The sequence below is a fragment of the Fukomys damarensis genome, unplaced genomic scaffold (assembly GCF_012274545.1).
Source record: "Fukomys damarensis isolate Sample0158 unplaced genomic scaffold, DMR_v1.0_HiC HiC_scaffold_27, whole genome shotgun sequence".
Classification (NCBI taxonomy): Eukaryota; Metazoa; Chordata; class Mammalia; order Rodentia; family Bathyergidae; genus Fukomys; species Fukomys damarensis.
The window spans coordinates 45,721,781-45,739,352 of record NW_022900939.1 but is presented as its reverse complement, the minus strand read 5'-3'; the positions used below and the strand labels follow the sequence as shown (position 1 = coordinate 45,739,352).

Genomic DNA, 17,572 nt, shown 5'->3' with positions numbered 1-17,572 from the left:
GGTTCACTCCTCAATCCTGAAAGGAAGGGAGGAAGAAAGAGAGAAGCAGGAAGGAAGGAGATGGAGGGAGGGAGGAAAGAAGTAACTAATACAGAAAAAACAATAGAGAAAGAACAAGGCCAGTGCACTTCTCCAGGAAATCTAGGATCTCTGACCCGCCCCCCATGGGTCTTAAGAACCAGAGGAGACTGCAGAACTCAGAGAGGAAAGCTGTAAAATTATAACCAGTGTCTGACTTGGGAGTTGTGACATTCAGCAGAGGGATGAAACCAATTGTGACATCAATCTAGGTGTGGACTAGAAGTCACTGCTCTGCTGAAAAGTGCAGGTTCCAGGTTTCCTAATCCCAGGGCCAGTAAGGAATTACAGGTGGCATTTAAAGTAACAGAAGCTGATTTATTTGAAGCTGGGAAAGGAGGAAGACAGAGATGACAGCTACTAGGAATAAACAGGGAGAATTTGCAAGTGAGCAGCTACAGACTCTGGCACCAGTTCCTCCTATTGGGCTTCTTCTTCCTGTGTGGGATCCTGGATTCCAATCAGCCCCCAGGTCTGTCTACATCCTAACTTTGGATCTCTTCTGGCCCTGCGACCTTTCCCTGTCCATTGGTGGAGGGTGAGGGCCTTAAGGACAAGCTACTTAGGCTTCAAGATAAAGTAAAGGCAGAGTGTGATTCTTATGTTAGTCATGCTACCTGGGACCTTCCCTGGTCCAGTTTCTTCACCTTTGTCATCCTAATTGCTCCATTCTAGCTGCCTTTGCCTTTCTCCAGCTGCAGATGTCCAAGTCTTCTATTAACTTTTAATGAAAATGCCTTTGACCTACCTTTTACCCAAATACAGGGGCCCTGCTCCCACACAATCATTGACAACCCTGAAAAAATAATAATAATAAAGCTGAGGTAATAGCCAAAACAATCCTGAACAAAAAAACACAATGGGGGAGACACCATGATTTCAAATTTCAGGTTATTCCCTGAGCCAAGCATGGTTGTACACACCTGAAACCCCAGCATTCTGGAAGACTGAGGCAGGAGGATTGCAAGATCAAGGCCGGCTTGGACCTCTTAGTGACCTAACAAGACCTTATATCAAAATTAAAAATAAATACAGCACTGGGGATGTAGCTCAATATGAGGGCCCTGGGATCAATCCTCAGTATTCAAAAATAAAAATTAAAGGGCCGGGGATTTAGCTCAGCGGTTCAGTGGCCTGCCTTGCAAGTGCAAGGACTTGAGTTCAATCCCCGATACCAAAAAAATAAAAAATAAAATAATAAATAAAAATTAAAAAGTTATACTGAGGGCCAGGGATTTAGCTCAGTGGTTCTTCCACCTTACAAGCTCAAGGTCCCAAGTTCAATCCCCAATACACCCCCCCAAAAAAAGTTATACTGATATAAGGGGAATAGATGCATTACTGCTAGATGTTCAAAACCCCAGTTCATGTTTTCTAACATTAAAGAATGAATTCTAGGAACAACGGAGGTTACGAGTAGGAAAAATTTAGCAAGAGAAAGATAGCTTCTAAGGGAGAAAGAAGGGGGACTGGAAATCATCTCACACATGCACGCACACACACAACCCTGCTTCTAAAAGGTGTTTTATGGAACAAAGTCACGAGGTGAGACAGGTTCAAGGTGGGACAAAACTATAGTCAACTAGTAAGACTGCAAGTATAGTCACTTGGGTAATATTGGTCCAGCGATAAATCACAAGGTGGACATGAGGTGGGACAAAACTCTCCAATAAGACTATGACAAGTATAGTGGATTAGGTAATACTGATTAAATAGGGATCCAATGGGGAAGAAAGCCACGAAGCAAGCATACAAGGATTTTCGGTAAGGAGTGGGTCAGGGATCTTTCCTGGAAGATCTTGGTCCCTAGCCCAGGAGATTGATATCTATGTAGAATATCAATCACTGCTGTTCATCCTTAGGGAAAGCACATGGGTTTGGTAGTTTCCCTTCTTTTACAATGCTACCCTTCAGTGAATGTGTCTCATTGTCCTCCATGGCTCCTCACAGGCCAGCCCTATAACTACCTACAGGATATCTAATGAACATACCTCTCTACAATAATACTACAAAGCCATAGTACAAAAACAGCATGGTAGTGGCACAATAATAGATCTGTAACCAATGAAATAGAATAAAAGACACAGAAACAGCCCATGCACAATCAGCCATTTGACAAAGGGACCAAAAGCATATGCTGGAGAGAAAATCACCTCTTTAACAAAGGTGCTAGACAAACTGGTTATCCACCTGCAACCAGACTCCTGTCTCTTACCTTGTGCTAAAATCAAATCAAAATGGATGACAGATCTACATACAAAACCAGAAACGTTTAACTACTAGAAGACAATATAGGGGAATGAGGCCACAGACTCAAGGCAAGAACTTCCTTAACAGAACTCCCCCCACCCAAAAAAAAGAATAAAAACAAAAGTCAGGGCTGAGGATTTAGCTCAGTGGTTTCGGTGGCCTGCCTTGCAAGCTCAAGGACCCGAGTTCAATCCCTGGTACCAAAAAAAAAAAAAAAAAAAAAGAACCCCAATAGCACAAGAAATAATACCAAGAATCACAAATGAGGTCACATCAAATTTAAAAGTTTCTGCACAGTAGAGTAAACAATCAACAGAGTGAAGAGACTGCCTACAGGAGGAGAAAATATGTTGCCAGTTACTCTTCTGCTAGAGGAGCAGTATCTATAATTATAAAGAAATCAGAAAATTAACCCTCAGAGCCAGGCATGTTGGCATGTATCTGTAATCCCATGATTTGGGAGGCTGAGGCAGGAGGATCACTGCAAGTTCAAGGCCAACCTGGGCTACACAATGAGCTCAAGTCACCATGTCTCAAAAAAGAAAAAAGAGAGATATTAATTCCCTTACAAACAAATATTCCAATAAAAAAGTGGGCAAATGAAAAGAACAGACACTTCTCAAAAGGGGAAATACAAATGTCTAACAAGTAAATGAAAAATATGTTCAGTATCTTTAGCCATTAGAGAAATGCAAATCACAATAAAACTGGGACTCCATCTCATTGCAATCAGAATGGCTATCATCAAGAGCACAAGAAACAACTGGTGCTGGTGAGGGTGTGGGGGGAAAGAAATCCTCTGCACTGTTGGTGGGAAGGAAACTAGTATAACCACTTCAAAAATCAATATGGAGATTCCTCAACAAACTAAAACTAAAATCACTTAAGCCAGCTTTAGCTCTCTCGGGTATATTCTCAAGTCAAAGACATCACACTAGTAACAGTGAGAAACACAGGAGCTGAGTCACCCCCTTCCCTTCATCAACTGTAAGCACCACAGCCACAACACCCTGATTACCTAAGCTTCCATAATCCTAAATCAGGGAAGCTGTGTGAGCCACTCCCTTATCCCCATCAACCACAAACACAACACCATCTTAGTGATCATCGAGGCTTAAACTTAGGAGGTCATGCAGGCTGCTGACATCAGAGAGAGAGGCCGCAGGAGGTACCTTAGATCAGCAGTATCTGACCCTACAAATCCTGGAAGACTGTGTTACTGAGCCCCTTTTGCCCTTCACCTTTCTCCCTATTCTTGCTGCTGTCCCACGATCTTCAGTAAATGCAGATGCTTACTACTAACTATAAGGTGTAAGTTCAGCAATTCTTTCCTTGTCACACACAATTCTTTCCTTGTAGACTAATTTTGGCCCAATGAACTGTATCAATACTATTGCGACATGTACATACCCATGGGCATAGCAGTGCAATTCGTCAAAGCTAAGCTCTGGAAACAACCTATGTGCCAATCAACAAATAAAAGGATAAAAATGGAGTACATATACACAATAGAGTATCATTCAACCATAAAGAAGAATGATATTATTTTTTAACAGGAAAATGGGAAGAGCTTGAGACCACAATGATAAGTGAAATAAGCCAGATGCAGAAGGTTAAATATCTCACGGTTTCTCATATAGAGAAACCCAAACTATAAATAAATAAAGAGTAAAATGAAGGAGAGATGGTAGGAAACAAGAGGCAGGCTTTTTGGAGCTATGAAAGGGGCAGGGGGAAGGGGGAAGTTAGGGAGCAGGAAGGGATGGCAAATTTGAGATAGGATACTTAAGCATCTACATACACACATGTACACATATACATGTATTATCAGTCTCCAAAGCAAATGTCACTATCATAAATCACAAACATGCGCAAGTAAAAAAATGAAGAAAACATGTAACTGAAAGAAGTGAGACACAAAAGGCTATATGAAATGCGCAGAATAGGCAAGTCATTAGACCAAACATAAATTCTTGGTTGCCAAGGGCTGAGGAGAGGACGGAATGGGGAATAAATGCAATGGTCATAGGTTTTCTTTTAGGGATGTGCTGGTTGATTATGTCAACTGGAGAAGCTTGGCCAAGAGAAGCTCCACTAAGTCCGCTCAGCAATTCCACGCCTTCAGGTGTAGAAGACCCACCACGGGGCCACTTGTCTTTTGATATGAAGCGGAAATGAGGAAGGACAGATCTGCTCGTGTTCCTTCAAAGAGCTCCAGTCTTCGCCTTCACCTGGGACATCGTCTCCTGACTTCCGCGGCAGACTCTGACTTCCGCCGCAGACTCTCATTTCCACCGCAGACTCTCATTTCCACCGCAGACTCTGATTTCTGGCGCAGTCTCTCACTTCTGCTGCAGACTCTCTCACTTCCGCACTCTGACGTCCTCCACGGACCCTCTGACTTCTGCCGCAGACTCTGATTTCTGCCTCAGATTGACTTCCGCTGCAGACTCTTCATTTCCGCCGCAGACCCTCTCACTTCCGCAGTCTGACTTCCGCCGCAGACTCTGACTTCCGGCGTAGATCCTCAGCCTTCTTCCGCTACTGATACGGACTCTCATGGGTACTGCAGTGAGCTCCAGAGCTCGCACCAGATCCTCCCATCTCCAGTGTGCAGACAGCCATCCAACTCTTCCTCCTCTGACCCTGTGGGCGGCCGCTGTGAGCCCTTCTTAGAAACTATACATTTGTTATCTCGTGTGGTTCCTGCTTCTCTGGCGAACACTGTCCGAAACGGGAGGTGGTAGGACTGCTCCGTGACGAGATAATGGCAATAGTTGCACAACCTTGTGAATATGCTAAACTGTTTAAGACAGTGAAATTTATGCTAGGTGAAGTTTTATGTGATGTGAATTATACCTCAATAAAAAGTAAGCCATTAAAAAATTAAGACTGAGGAACAATACCCCAAGTCTCTTCCACTGTCATTGTCAGACTTCCAGAGGCCTCCTCTCGGCCACTCCCACCTGAACCTGGTGGGGAGGGCGGCCGTGAGGGAGCCTGCAAGAGACGGTCCCAGGATGACGGGCCCAGAAGCCTCACGCGCTGAGGTGAAGGAGCCGCCGCAAGACACCGCCTCTGAGGCATGTTTGCCTGAGCCGGCACCTGTGCGCGTGGGGCGCGAGTATACGGTTACACCAGAGTTACCTTCTTGGCTCCAGGACGCAAACAGTGCTGACCCCGTGGGAAGCTGGAATCAGGGGGAGAGTGTGGCACTGAAGGGGCACAGCAGAGGCCACCGGCTTGGGGAGCTGTGCGAGCACCATCGAGAGCTGGGCTGGGCTGGGCTCAGGTAAGCCATGCTCAGTGGGGAGGAAGAATCCATAAAAGTTCACAGAGCACCGATTCCGACACACTAATGCGTGTTATTCCAGTGAAGGCACCGACTACAGAACTTCAGTTTCCGGCCTGGTTATATGTACCTGTCTTTAGCATGTGTGGTAAAGGAAACCTAATAGTGGTGGTAAGGAAATAGTTATGGCGGGACTGAATGGATGTGTCTTCTTTTGTCCCTCGCCACCCACCCATAGAGTCTATTATCCATAAAACATCCAAAATATAAAAAATATAAGCTAGAGGATGTTATTCCCCTGTTTATAATTCTCTCAAGATCCCAATTTTATTTGTAATAAAAACCAAATCTCACAAAGACACAAGAGCCTGATCATTTTTCCAATCCGCAAAGCATGGCTCCCTCGTGGATCATGAAATTAGCTTAGTGGGTTGGTATCTTTCTAAAAACCAAGTTAAATTCAACTGATTATTTAATATTGAATTGAATAAAATGGAAACTGGGTGTAGATAGCAAATAAAAATAGTAAATGTTTTGTGAACATGTTTTCACTTTAAGACTGGGTGTAATTACAATAGAAAAAGCGTTTCACCACCAAAACGCCCTTGTGTGTGTCCTCCCAACTTCGTGACTTCGCAGTAACTTCTGTCCTCTATTCACCATGCTCTGGCCATGCTACTCTCCATGTGTTCTTGAATCCTTCACGTAGGGCACCATAAGAAGTCTCGCCCCAGAAATCTGAACATTTTACATCTTTCTTTCTTCAGGTTCAGTAGTCCCATTCCCAGAGAGAACTCCTCCTGGTCACCCAGCACAGCCCTATTGTACCCTCACTGTCTTTGTCCTACCCTATTTCATTTTTCCTGAAGGTTTTCACTATCAAATGAAATGTCGTATATTTATTTGCTTCTTTCTTTGTCTTTACCAGAAGGTGCACTCTATGGGAAAAAGTCCTTCATTACATTTCCTACTATAATCTCCAAACCTATGGCAAAGCTTTGTGTGTAATAGGAGCTTTAGAAGCTACTGACGTATCTGTTGGACAGATGGTGGCTGGCTGGGTGGGTGAGTGGCTGGAGGAATGAGTTATATACTGGCCCTCAGGGAGTAATACGTTTAGTGGGTCCTGGAGCCAACAAGGGAATGGCTGAGCTCTGTTACGGAGGATCCACTTACCTCTTCCCTCCCCCGGCTCCCTACTCAACTCCAAACTCTAAGCACACACACACACCCCTCACTTTCCGTCACCTTCAGAACTCTGCCTACTGCTAACATCAAACACCAGGTAGCAGGGTGGGCAGGGGTGTAGCAGGAGGGTCTCTGCCTCTTTCTTGCCCTGCCCAGGCTGAAGGCATAAAGAAGCTCCAGAAGCAGGGTCATCCACAGACATTAGCATCCCATGGGGGGGAGTGTCTATGTGTATGCATGTGTGCGTGTGCACGCGTGTGTGAGCATATGTGAGTGTGTGTGTGTGTGTGTGTGTGTGTGTGTGTGTTACTGGGGACTGACCCAGGGCCTGCAGACTGAACTACATCCCTAGCCTTATTTATTTATTTATTTACTTAGAAACAGAGCCTCACTAAGTTGTTGAAGTTGCCCACGGTGGGTTTGAACTTGCAGTCTTCCTACCTCAGCCTCCCACAGTGCTGAGATTACAAACTTGCCCCACCATGCCTAGCTAGCATCCCACTTTGAAGGCGCCAAGTAGCTAAAGCCTTTACATGATCAGCAAGAACTCTTGATTACCTAAAATTCTGAAGTTTTGCAGTTTTCATGCTCTGACTGCACCACAAATCCAGTCTGACTCCAAGCATTTTTTAAGCTCAGAAAACCAGTTAAGTGCATTAACTAAATGTGGCAATGTTTAATGACTCATTATCCAGAATATAATTTCATATTAGAAACATAGCAATTTGTTTCCAGAATGACAGAAAATCATGTACTTTCTAAAGCAACCATGTTACATTGATTAGTAAGAACACATTTCATCAAAACCAATGGCTTTCCAAATAAATAAATCTGACAACGTGGAGAACAAGTATGATGGCTCCAGTGAATGAGGAGCCTCTTCCCCCAGGCTTTGCTGCCCTCTTGTCACATAATGGCCTTCTGGGTACTTTGCCCATCCTTAAAAAGAAGAAAGAAATTCGGACCACTACCTGGACAGGGCTTCGGATTAACGGCACATCAGCCAGACCCTCTCCTATGCTAGGAGGCTCAGCAACATCACGGAGTTTCAAAGACTAGGAAGACATTCGTAGAAAACAGGAAGGGTTTGTTTATTCATTTAACAAATATCTACACACCATATATTGGGGACCTGATTATATAAGTCCCATCCCTGACCACTGGGATACAATGATGAACAAGACAGACAACATATTCTGTGGGACCACAAGGACAGTGATAAGTGACAAACTCGTGAGCCCCTTCTAAAAGGGTCATTCTGGAGAGGAAATCCAGGCAAAACTCTAGCCTGGTAAGGAAATCAAGAGAATTAGCCCCTGGAACTGCATGGCAGTGTGGGAGGAGTCATGCGAGGCCTCTCCTAGCACTGCTAGCTCATCTCAGCTCAGCTCAGCGATAGCAAGGAACCAACCACACAGCATCCAGGGAAGAAATCTCATGGCAACAGGAGTGGCAAAGTTTCAGAAGTAGGTGCAAGCATACAATGTTTCAGATGAAGGGAAAGGGCTAGGATGACCGTGGCACAGCTGAAGAAGGTAAAATTAATCAGAGCAAGCAGGCCCCATAAAAAATATATGTTAGGTTCAAAAAGTTTTGTTAACATTGTTACAACACAACACTAATGCTAAAATCATGCCTAGAGCAGAGGACCTACAATTTAAAAAGCTAACAATCATTTGACGGGATCAACGTTATCTTAATGCCAAAGCCTCAGAAAGACACACATGCACACACTCACTCATACACACACAAAGGAAACTACAGGCCAAATCCTTGATAAATACAGATGTGCAGATTTTCAGCCAAATGCTAGCAAAGCCCTCTATGAGCAGCTGGGATTTATCCTGGAGATGCAGCACAATTTAATACACACAAGTCAACATTACACATCAGCATACTCAAGGACAATAAACACACGGGCATCTCCACAGATGCAGAACACAGGTCCAGTAACCCTGAGCAAGGACTGAGGGTGTGGTCAGTGGCAGAGTGCTCACCAGGCACACACAAGACTCTGGAAAAACCAATCCATGCCCCTTCATGAAGAAATAAACCTCAACATAGTAAAGACTATGTGTGACAAACCCATAGCCTGCATCATGATGAACACAGAAAATCTGGAGGAACTTCCTTTAAAATCTGCAACAAAAAGGACCAGGGACTTAGCTCAGAGGTTCTGGCACCTGCCTTGCAAGCACAAGGATCTGAGTTGGATCCCTGAAAAAAAAAACAAAACAAAACATCAAACAAAAAATTTTTTTAAAAACCCAAAAAGATCTGGAACAAAATAAAGATGTTCACTTTTTCCTGAGTGCCTGAAATACCAGCACTCAGGGGCTGAGGGAGGGTGACTGCTGTGAATTCAAGGCTGTCCTGGGCCATTGGGAGCCACTCTGAGGCCTCAGTGGTTCTGTGACTGACATTGTGTTGCTCAAAGGCAGGTTCCATCAGCATAAGATCCTCATGGACTCAGGATCATGGCCTCCTACTGAGACGTCTGACACTCCCTGGATCATGAGATCCTTGTGAGTTTAGGGTTATCAGCACCTGTGAGTCATCTGATGTTCCCTATGAACCAACCAAATAAGTAGGGCCCACCTCAGAGAGTCTTTGTCTTTTGCCCACTCTGAGGCACTGACCCCCACCACAATTCACTTGAAACCGCATTTCTATTGTCTTTTTTCTTTAGCCCTCACTGGGCTGTCGAAAGAATGTACAGCCTCTGACATCTGGCGCCTGATGTGGGAGCAAGCAGGAGGCAAGGACACATGGTGCGTTAGGTGGAAAGCACTGAGAAAGTTTCTGTAGCCGGCATAATGGGGAAGTCAGTCTAGAGAGCAGCACAGTTATGTCCAACTCTTGTGTGTGCTGCTTAAACAGGTTGGAGCTTGAGTTAGTACTCCAACCTTAACTAAAATGGTGCATGAAATCATCAGGGTCAATCCTTGGTTCCCGAAGGTGGAAACCCTAAATTTAGGAGATTGGGGTAGGATTGGTGAAGATTTAAAAAGAGCTCATGGTAGGCCGGGTGTGGTGGCGCACGCCTGTAATCCCAGCACTCGGGAGGCTGAGGCAGAAGGATCGCTGTGAGTTCGAGACCAGCCTGGGCTACATAGTGAGTTCCAGGTCAGTCTCAACTACATAGTGAGACCTTGTCTCAAAAAACAAAAAAAACAACAACAAAAAACTCATGGCAGGGGTGAAACACCATCACCAGAAACATCATGCTGACTAGAGCACCGATGTTAGAGCAAACTGGGGAGGATAATAATAGAGAAGAAAAATCACATAGGAGAGGGAGTAAAAGATTACAACATGAAGAAGGATCGATACATGAGAAGATAAAAACTTTGAGTTTTCTCCCTGTACTCAGGGAAGAAGTCCTGGCGGATTCGGCTGATGGAGAAATTCCAGGGTCAGTGCCTTCAGGCCATAGATGTCAGAGAGGCTGTGTCCTTGCATTTCTAGCTACAGGCAGGCAGAAGCCCTTGGACCTTGCTGCTTCCCAGTGATCTACAGACCTGACCCAGCTAATCAAGATCAGTGAATAGCAAAACATCAAGCTTTTGACTTTAAATTGGGAAAGGAATTAAAACAGAATGCAATAAATAATGGAGCCCAGGGACATTTACTTATGAACCTGAGATTCTATTGGGCAAAATTAGCTCTTAACACCTAACAAAGTGAGGCAATTTACAGGCTCCTGCCTATCACCTAGTCAGTATTTACATTTTCATGTTCAATTACAAGAGCAAGATAGGGATCAGGCTGACAGAAACAGATGGGGCAATAGGGCCAATGTAACTGTGGAAATGTGGCTGGCAACCGGACAGTCGCAGTATACTGTTGAGACTTTTGACCAAATAGGACATATAATGAAAAGAGCTGGGCTTACTGTCGCTGAGGACAGGGCTCCTGTCCAGTCTTTTCTTAATATCTCACAAGACCTGAGAGAACCTTACACACAGCTTGTGGATCAGCTACAGGGAGCCGTGCGCAGACAAATTCCTCATGCTCAAGCATCCAACAGACTTATTCTCAAGCTCGCTTATGGCAATGCTAACCGTGACTGTAAACAGGCTCTGGCTACCATGGGAGCCTTTAAAGATTTAAACGGTGACATCAAGGCTTGTCAGGATAAGGGTCCAGAAACCATAGGGGATCTGTGTTTGCTCAAGCTGTGCTGGCTATTACAAAACGAGATAATAATGATAGTGCTAAAAGCGTTAAATGTTTTAATTTGGTAAAATGGGACATCTTTGATGACAACATACATCTGCAAGCCAAGATAGTAACTCTAACATCTTTGGAACATCTACTAATCCTAATCTGGGAAATAATAAAACTGAAACAGGTCCTTGCCTAAGCTGTGAAAGGGGTAATCATTAGGATAAACATTGTTGGTCTAAATATCACAGAGATGGAGCTCCCCTGCAGAGAAATGGGAAGGAGACTCAATCCCAAGGCCCCCACGATACTAGGAGTAGCCTCAAGAGGAATGAAGCCTTCAGTCAGATCTCCAGTCAAATCTCAGCCAGACTTATCCCGTGCACACTGACAACAGGCTTCAATTCCAGAGGAACATTGCCTCCCTCACTCAAGGAACTTCAGGGAGAACAGGACCAGATCTGCCAACTGCTCAAAAGGTGAGTTTCATTGGGGGTGACAAGCCAGTCACCACTCCTGCTGGGATTTGGGTCCCCTGCCTAAAAATACTATTGGACTAATTATGGGGAAAGCCTCTTTGAATTTCAAAGGTCTTACTCTTATATCCAGTATTACTGATAGAGATTATGTGAGATTCAGGTCTTTATACAGACAATGGGTATTTTGGTGCCTGGAATGTGTACTGTTCAGTATGATTACCAGAACCCCTACCTAATGACAGGGCCTTTCTCAACTAGGACAAAGATTGGAGAAACTTCAAATGGAGAAATTTATTTTACACAAGACCTGATGGAGGGGTGACCCATATGTTCCATTAAGACCCATGGAAAAACCTTTCAAGACCCATTAGATATAAGCTCCAATGTTTCAGTAATCTCACTAGTCACTGGGCACCCGCTGGGCTACAAGTGCAGCTTCTACATCATTGGTGGGACTTGGGTCACAGCACAAGTTTTAAAAAGTGAGCCTTCTTTAACTTACTATGGGCCTGAGGGTCAGACTAGTTTGTTTCTTCCCTTATATAGTCTCTATTCTGGTAAACTTGTGGGGAAGATATTTGTTACAAAAAGGAAAATGAAATTAACTACTGAATCCCCCTCAGTTGCCAAAAAAATTATGAGTAAGATGGGATATATACCAGGTACAGGGCTGGGAAAAGTGTTCAAGGAAATTCCCAGCCCTTGGATGTTAAAGTTAAGTCACACCGTGCCAGAATTGGATATTAAACCCTGTTTTTAGTGAGGGCCGTTAACGTTTCTCTGCCCAAAACTGCATTACCTTTACAATGGAAAACAGAAAATCTTATTTGGGTTGATCAATGGCCCTTAAATGGGAGAAGCTTATTCAGTTATATAGGCTTGTAAAGGAACAAGTTCAATTAGAAGATCCAGAGCCTTCTGTGAGCCCTTGGAATACTCCCATATTTGTGATTCCAAAGAAATTAAGTAAATGGAGATTAATTCAAGACTTAAGAGCAATCAATGCAAATTTACAACCAGTGGGTACCCTCCAGCTTGGGCTACCATTCCCTGCTGCTGTCCCTCGGGACTGATCTTAAAGATTGTTTTTTTACAATCCCACCATGCCTATCAGATAGACAAAAACTTGCTTTTCAGTGCCTAAGAACCTATGCAGTTTCAAAGAACCTATGCAGAGATATCAGTGAAGATTCTTGCCACAAGGTATGATGAACAGTGCAACTTTATATCAATATTTTGTAAGACAGGGATCACAGAATGCCAGAGAGACACACCCAGTGTCATATGTAGTCCATTACATGGATGACATACTTTTGGCTGACAGTTCTAATTCTCATTTATATGACTTGTTTACTCTAACAAAAAGGGATCTTAAATCGTTTAGCTTGTGTATAACTCCAGACAGGATTCGGATTTCCAATCCTTATTATTATTTGGGAATCTTATTAGCCAAAAGTACCAGTAAGCTTCAAAATATCAAGATCAGAAGGGATCGATTGCTCACCTTAAATGATTCTCAGATACCAACTGGATCTGCACTAGACTAGGGATAGCTAATTATCAATTAAAACATCTTCATAAAACCCTGCAAAGCAACCCCAGGTTAATTCTCCATCCACCTTGAGCATGGAAGCTTCTCAAGAGTTATAGCTAGTAGAAATCAGTGCCGCACCAACACCCGGTGTATCGTGTTAACCCTGCGTATCCTCTTGCCCTGTATGTACTCAGCACTCCACATTCTTCTACAGGATTGTTGAGTCAATTCTATAATAATCAATTACTTCCCATAGAATATCTTTATCTTCCTCATCAACTGGTGACAACCTCACAACTATATACAGAACAAGTGGCTAAAATTATGGTAAATGCTCTACTCGACTTTTTGCCACCAGTCCTTCTCTAACAGTTCTACCCATAGATGACTCAAAATGCTAGATTACAACAGCAAGTTATATATTGGCAAGTGGCTTTTTCAGACTTCTTTGGACAGATTGAAAAACACTTTCCTAAGGATCCCAATTTGGAGCCCATTTGTAATGCATCTACTTTTTTCACAGATGGCTCCTCTAAGGGAAAAGCAGGCACATGGCCTCCCAACTTTCAGCATGTCATTCAACCCTGAACCTTTCAGCACAGTGATCACAAATAATTGCTATTTTGTTTGTTTTAAAGATGGCAAAACAAACTCCTTTAAATATTATCAGCAACTTGGGTTGTCCAGTATTTCTCACTCAAAGGCTCAAGAGTACCACTTTTTAGGGTCCTTTAAATCCACCTTTGTATAACCTATTTTTAAAATTACAGCATATCACTCACAGCCGTACTGCTCCCTTCTTCATTGATATATTAGGTCTCATTCCAATTCACCTAGACCATAAGAGCATGGTAATCAACAGGCTGATTCACTAATTGTCCTTGTTTCCTCCTTTGATCTGACTAGACAGTCACATGGGTATCACCACAAAAACAATAGAGCTTTAGTGAAAGAATTTCAATTGCCATGTTCACAGGCTAGAAATATTGTTTTATCTTGTCCTATCTGTCAAAAAAATCCCTCACCCAGTATCCCTCAAAGGTAGCAATCCCAGGGGGCTCAAAAAAAATGAAATTTGGCAAATGAATGTAACTCATATTTGCTCTTTTGGGCACTTGCAATATGTTCATGTGTATGCTGATACCTACTCCTTTTTAACGCATGCTACCTATCACTGGAGAAAAAAATAGGACATGTTCAACACTGTTTGTCTGCTTTTGCCATCAAAGGAGTGCCACAGACTATAAAAACAAATAACAGCCTTTCTTATATTAGCAAAGCGTTATCTTCCTTCTTTCAGTTCTGGCACACTAAGCATCTTATAGGCATCCCATATAATCCATAAAGCCAAACTATGATAAAAAGGGCACATCTATAACTCAGAAATAAACTAAATAAACAAAGAAGAATACAGCTTCCTCCACAGGCTCAACTGGTCTTTGCTATCTTCACTTTAAATTTTTAAATCCATGGGCAGAAAACAAATGCACTGCCATTGAACTGCACTGGCAGTCTGAGCCTGACTCTAAATCATCATGTGCTCAGGTCTTGTGGAAAGATACACAGACAGGTAAACGGGAAGAACCCTCACCATTAATAACCTGGGAACAAGGGTATTCTTGCATATTAACAAGGGATGGATTGCCAGCATGGCTGCCATCCAGGAACATGTGACCATGGAAAACAGAAATCTCCATGGTGTCATTGACCAACTGTGCTACCAGTCAAACCACCAATGAAGACTTTTGCACGGGTAAATCTCAATAAGCAATCAGCAACAACTCCATCCCCATCAACTGTGGAGGCCAAACCAACTATGAACAAGAATTTAGAAAGAACAATCCATGATGCCAAGACACTGGTAGAATATCAAGTTCTAGCCCAGACTCCTCCTGACACTGTGCTTGTTGCTATGATGGCTATCATAGCAAGTGTGTACAGTATGTATACCCCAGTGTTAGGGTAGAATATTGGGCTGCATCCACAATCCTCCCTTGCTTAGATGCTTTACTTGGATGAATCTCCCACTTTAAAAATTGCTTTTGCATTTACAAGTATAAGGTCATTTTTTGCTAATGCTATGATACTTTTTCATACAAGACCCAAAAGACACCACCAAAAGACTTCTAGACTTAATTGACAGATTTAGCAGAGTAGTTAGATACAAGGTAAATGCTCAAAAATCAACTGCCTTCTGACACAGATCTTGGTGCTAAGAAACCATGGAGTGGTTGCTCTAGGTGATTCCATAGAAGAGGCATTTTACAAGGTCTTCCATCTGCAGGCTGCTTGTGAGATTCAGAAGTCTGCTCTATCCAGTGCTGGAGGAGTGGAGAACCTCATTCTCCTGGAACAGGAAATCCACCGGCCCCATGAGGTGGGCTCTGTGCAGTGGGCCAGGAGCACCTTTGGACCCATGAAGAAGAGCCAGCTGGGGGAGTACAAGTTTGAGGCCCTAGCAAGGATGCTGGAAAACCTAGGATACAGAACAGGCTACACATACTGCCATCCCTTTGTCCAAGAGAAAACTAAGCATAAAAGCGAAGTGGAGGTCCCAACCACACTCAGAGCCTTTGTGTTTGAGGAGGATGGTGCCCCAGGACCCGCCTTGGGACAGCACACCCAGAAGCAGAAAAAGAGAAGATCCACTGGCTGAACACACCCAACACCTATCTGAGGTCCAGAGGAGCATGGGTAGTCCATGGCCCATAACCACATGGATGAAAGCTGATGAGGTAGAAAATCCAGCAGTGGCATGCCAATCTGGATTGAAAACCCAAACCAATTTGTGCCTCTCTACACTGACACTCAAGGAGTGCCGGACCTGAGGAACAAGATTCAAGAACAAAACCAACCAGATGTGCAGTCAGCAGGGCCTCAGTCTCAGCTCCTGGCAAGTGTCATCACTAAAAAGAGCCAATGCCCGTCTACAGAGAGCCAGCTGATGTCTAAGGGTGATGCAGATACCAAAGATGATTCAGAGGAGATGGTACCCAACCCCTTCAGCCAACTCACTGACCATGAGCTGGAGGAATACAAGAAAGAGATGGAGAGGAAGAAATTAGAAATGGGTGGAGAAAGGGAGATTGCCACAGGAGAGCCTGGCTCCCCTGTAAAATCTGTACCTGCTTCTCCAGCAGTCCAATGAAGACAGAGACAAAGAGGCCCACAGTCTCTCCTTTCAAGTCCCCTAAGGAAGCTGTCAAGAAGAGAGAAACAAGCAAAGCCACCACAAAGCCCAAAACAGCCCAGTCAGAAGGGATGGTGGTCAATAGGATGGAGAAAGAGCAGACAGGAGAGGAAATCCTTAGCAGAGGCTTGAGCCAGAGACCACCAACACTGACATGGATATTGATACCTCCAAGGACAAAACTGAGTCAGTCACCAGTGGCCCCATGTCCCCAGTGGGTTCAACTTCCAAGCCTCCTTCAGAGAAGAAAAATTCTGACCCCTTCCTTCCTGAAAAATTCTGAACCCCTTCCTTTCTGAAAAAGAGCAAAAAGAAAGAGAAAGTGGAGTCCTGATGGGTGGCACCATGGACTCCCCACCTGTGTCCTCTCCTTCCTCCCTCCCCTTTTCCCAATTCTGTTCCTGGAAGCACTAGGCCAAGAAGGGAAAGAATAAGAATCTGGATTACATTCAGAGTGGGAACTTAAAGATCACCCAACCAAACCTTTGCTTTGCAGTTACCCCGGAGAAATCAGGGAACTTGCCCAAGATCACACAGATAGTTAGTGGCAGAGCCTGCACTAGAATTCAGGTCTCTAGCCTCCCAGTCTAGTGCTCTTTCCACTGTACAACACTGCCTAGCCGTGGGCCACCTTTGTTAGGATGTTGCCCACCAATCTGAGCCCAGAGCAAGAAAGGCAGTAATGGCCTGCAAGCTCTTACAGGCTCAGACTAAATCAAATAGGTCCAGGCTTCCCCTGAGTAAGGTCCATCTCTTCCAGGAATCCCGTCTTCAGTCATGGAGCTATCTCTACATTAAGAAATCTCACTTCTCTTTTCCATGTTGGGTCCCTGCCCTGCTGCTCAAAGTAACCAGATAAACTGACCCATCCTCTATAATAGAAGTTAATCTTTATTTCCAAGGCTGACAGCTTAGCTTACACTTCCCCAAACACTAACCCTGAGCTTTCTTCATGGAGCCTCTGAAATGATGCATGAAAGAATTGTAAAAGATGTCTGACTGAGGGCAAGCCAAATAAGCGTGATGGGTGGGGATGGCTGAATCAAGTTAAGAAGCCAGGAACACTGTGAATCTCAAGTGTTTCAAAACTAAAACCAAATTTAGCTTTCAAAACTCAATGGAATTCTTGTACACAAATAACAGACTCACTGAGAGTGAAATTAGGGAAACAATCTCTTTCACAATAGCATCCCAAAAAATGAAATATCTAGGAATCAATCTAATGAAGGAAGCAAAAGACCTCTACATTGAGAACTACAACACTCTGAAAAAAGAGATCAAAGAGGATATAAGAAAATGGAAATACATCCTTTGTTCCTGCATAGAAAGAACTGATATAGTGAAAATGGCCATACTTCCAAAACTGCTATACAAATTCAATGCAATCCCTATCA

At 43.7% G+C, this 17,572-nt stretch overlaps 1 pseudogene; it reads left to right on the top strand.

The window, feature by feature from the left end:
* Nucleotides 1–5,348: 5,348 nt before the first annotated feature.
* On the top strand, nt 5,349–16,512 carry LOC104857855 (annotated as a pseudogene).
* Nucleotides 16,513–17,572: the final 1,060 nt, after the last annotated feature.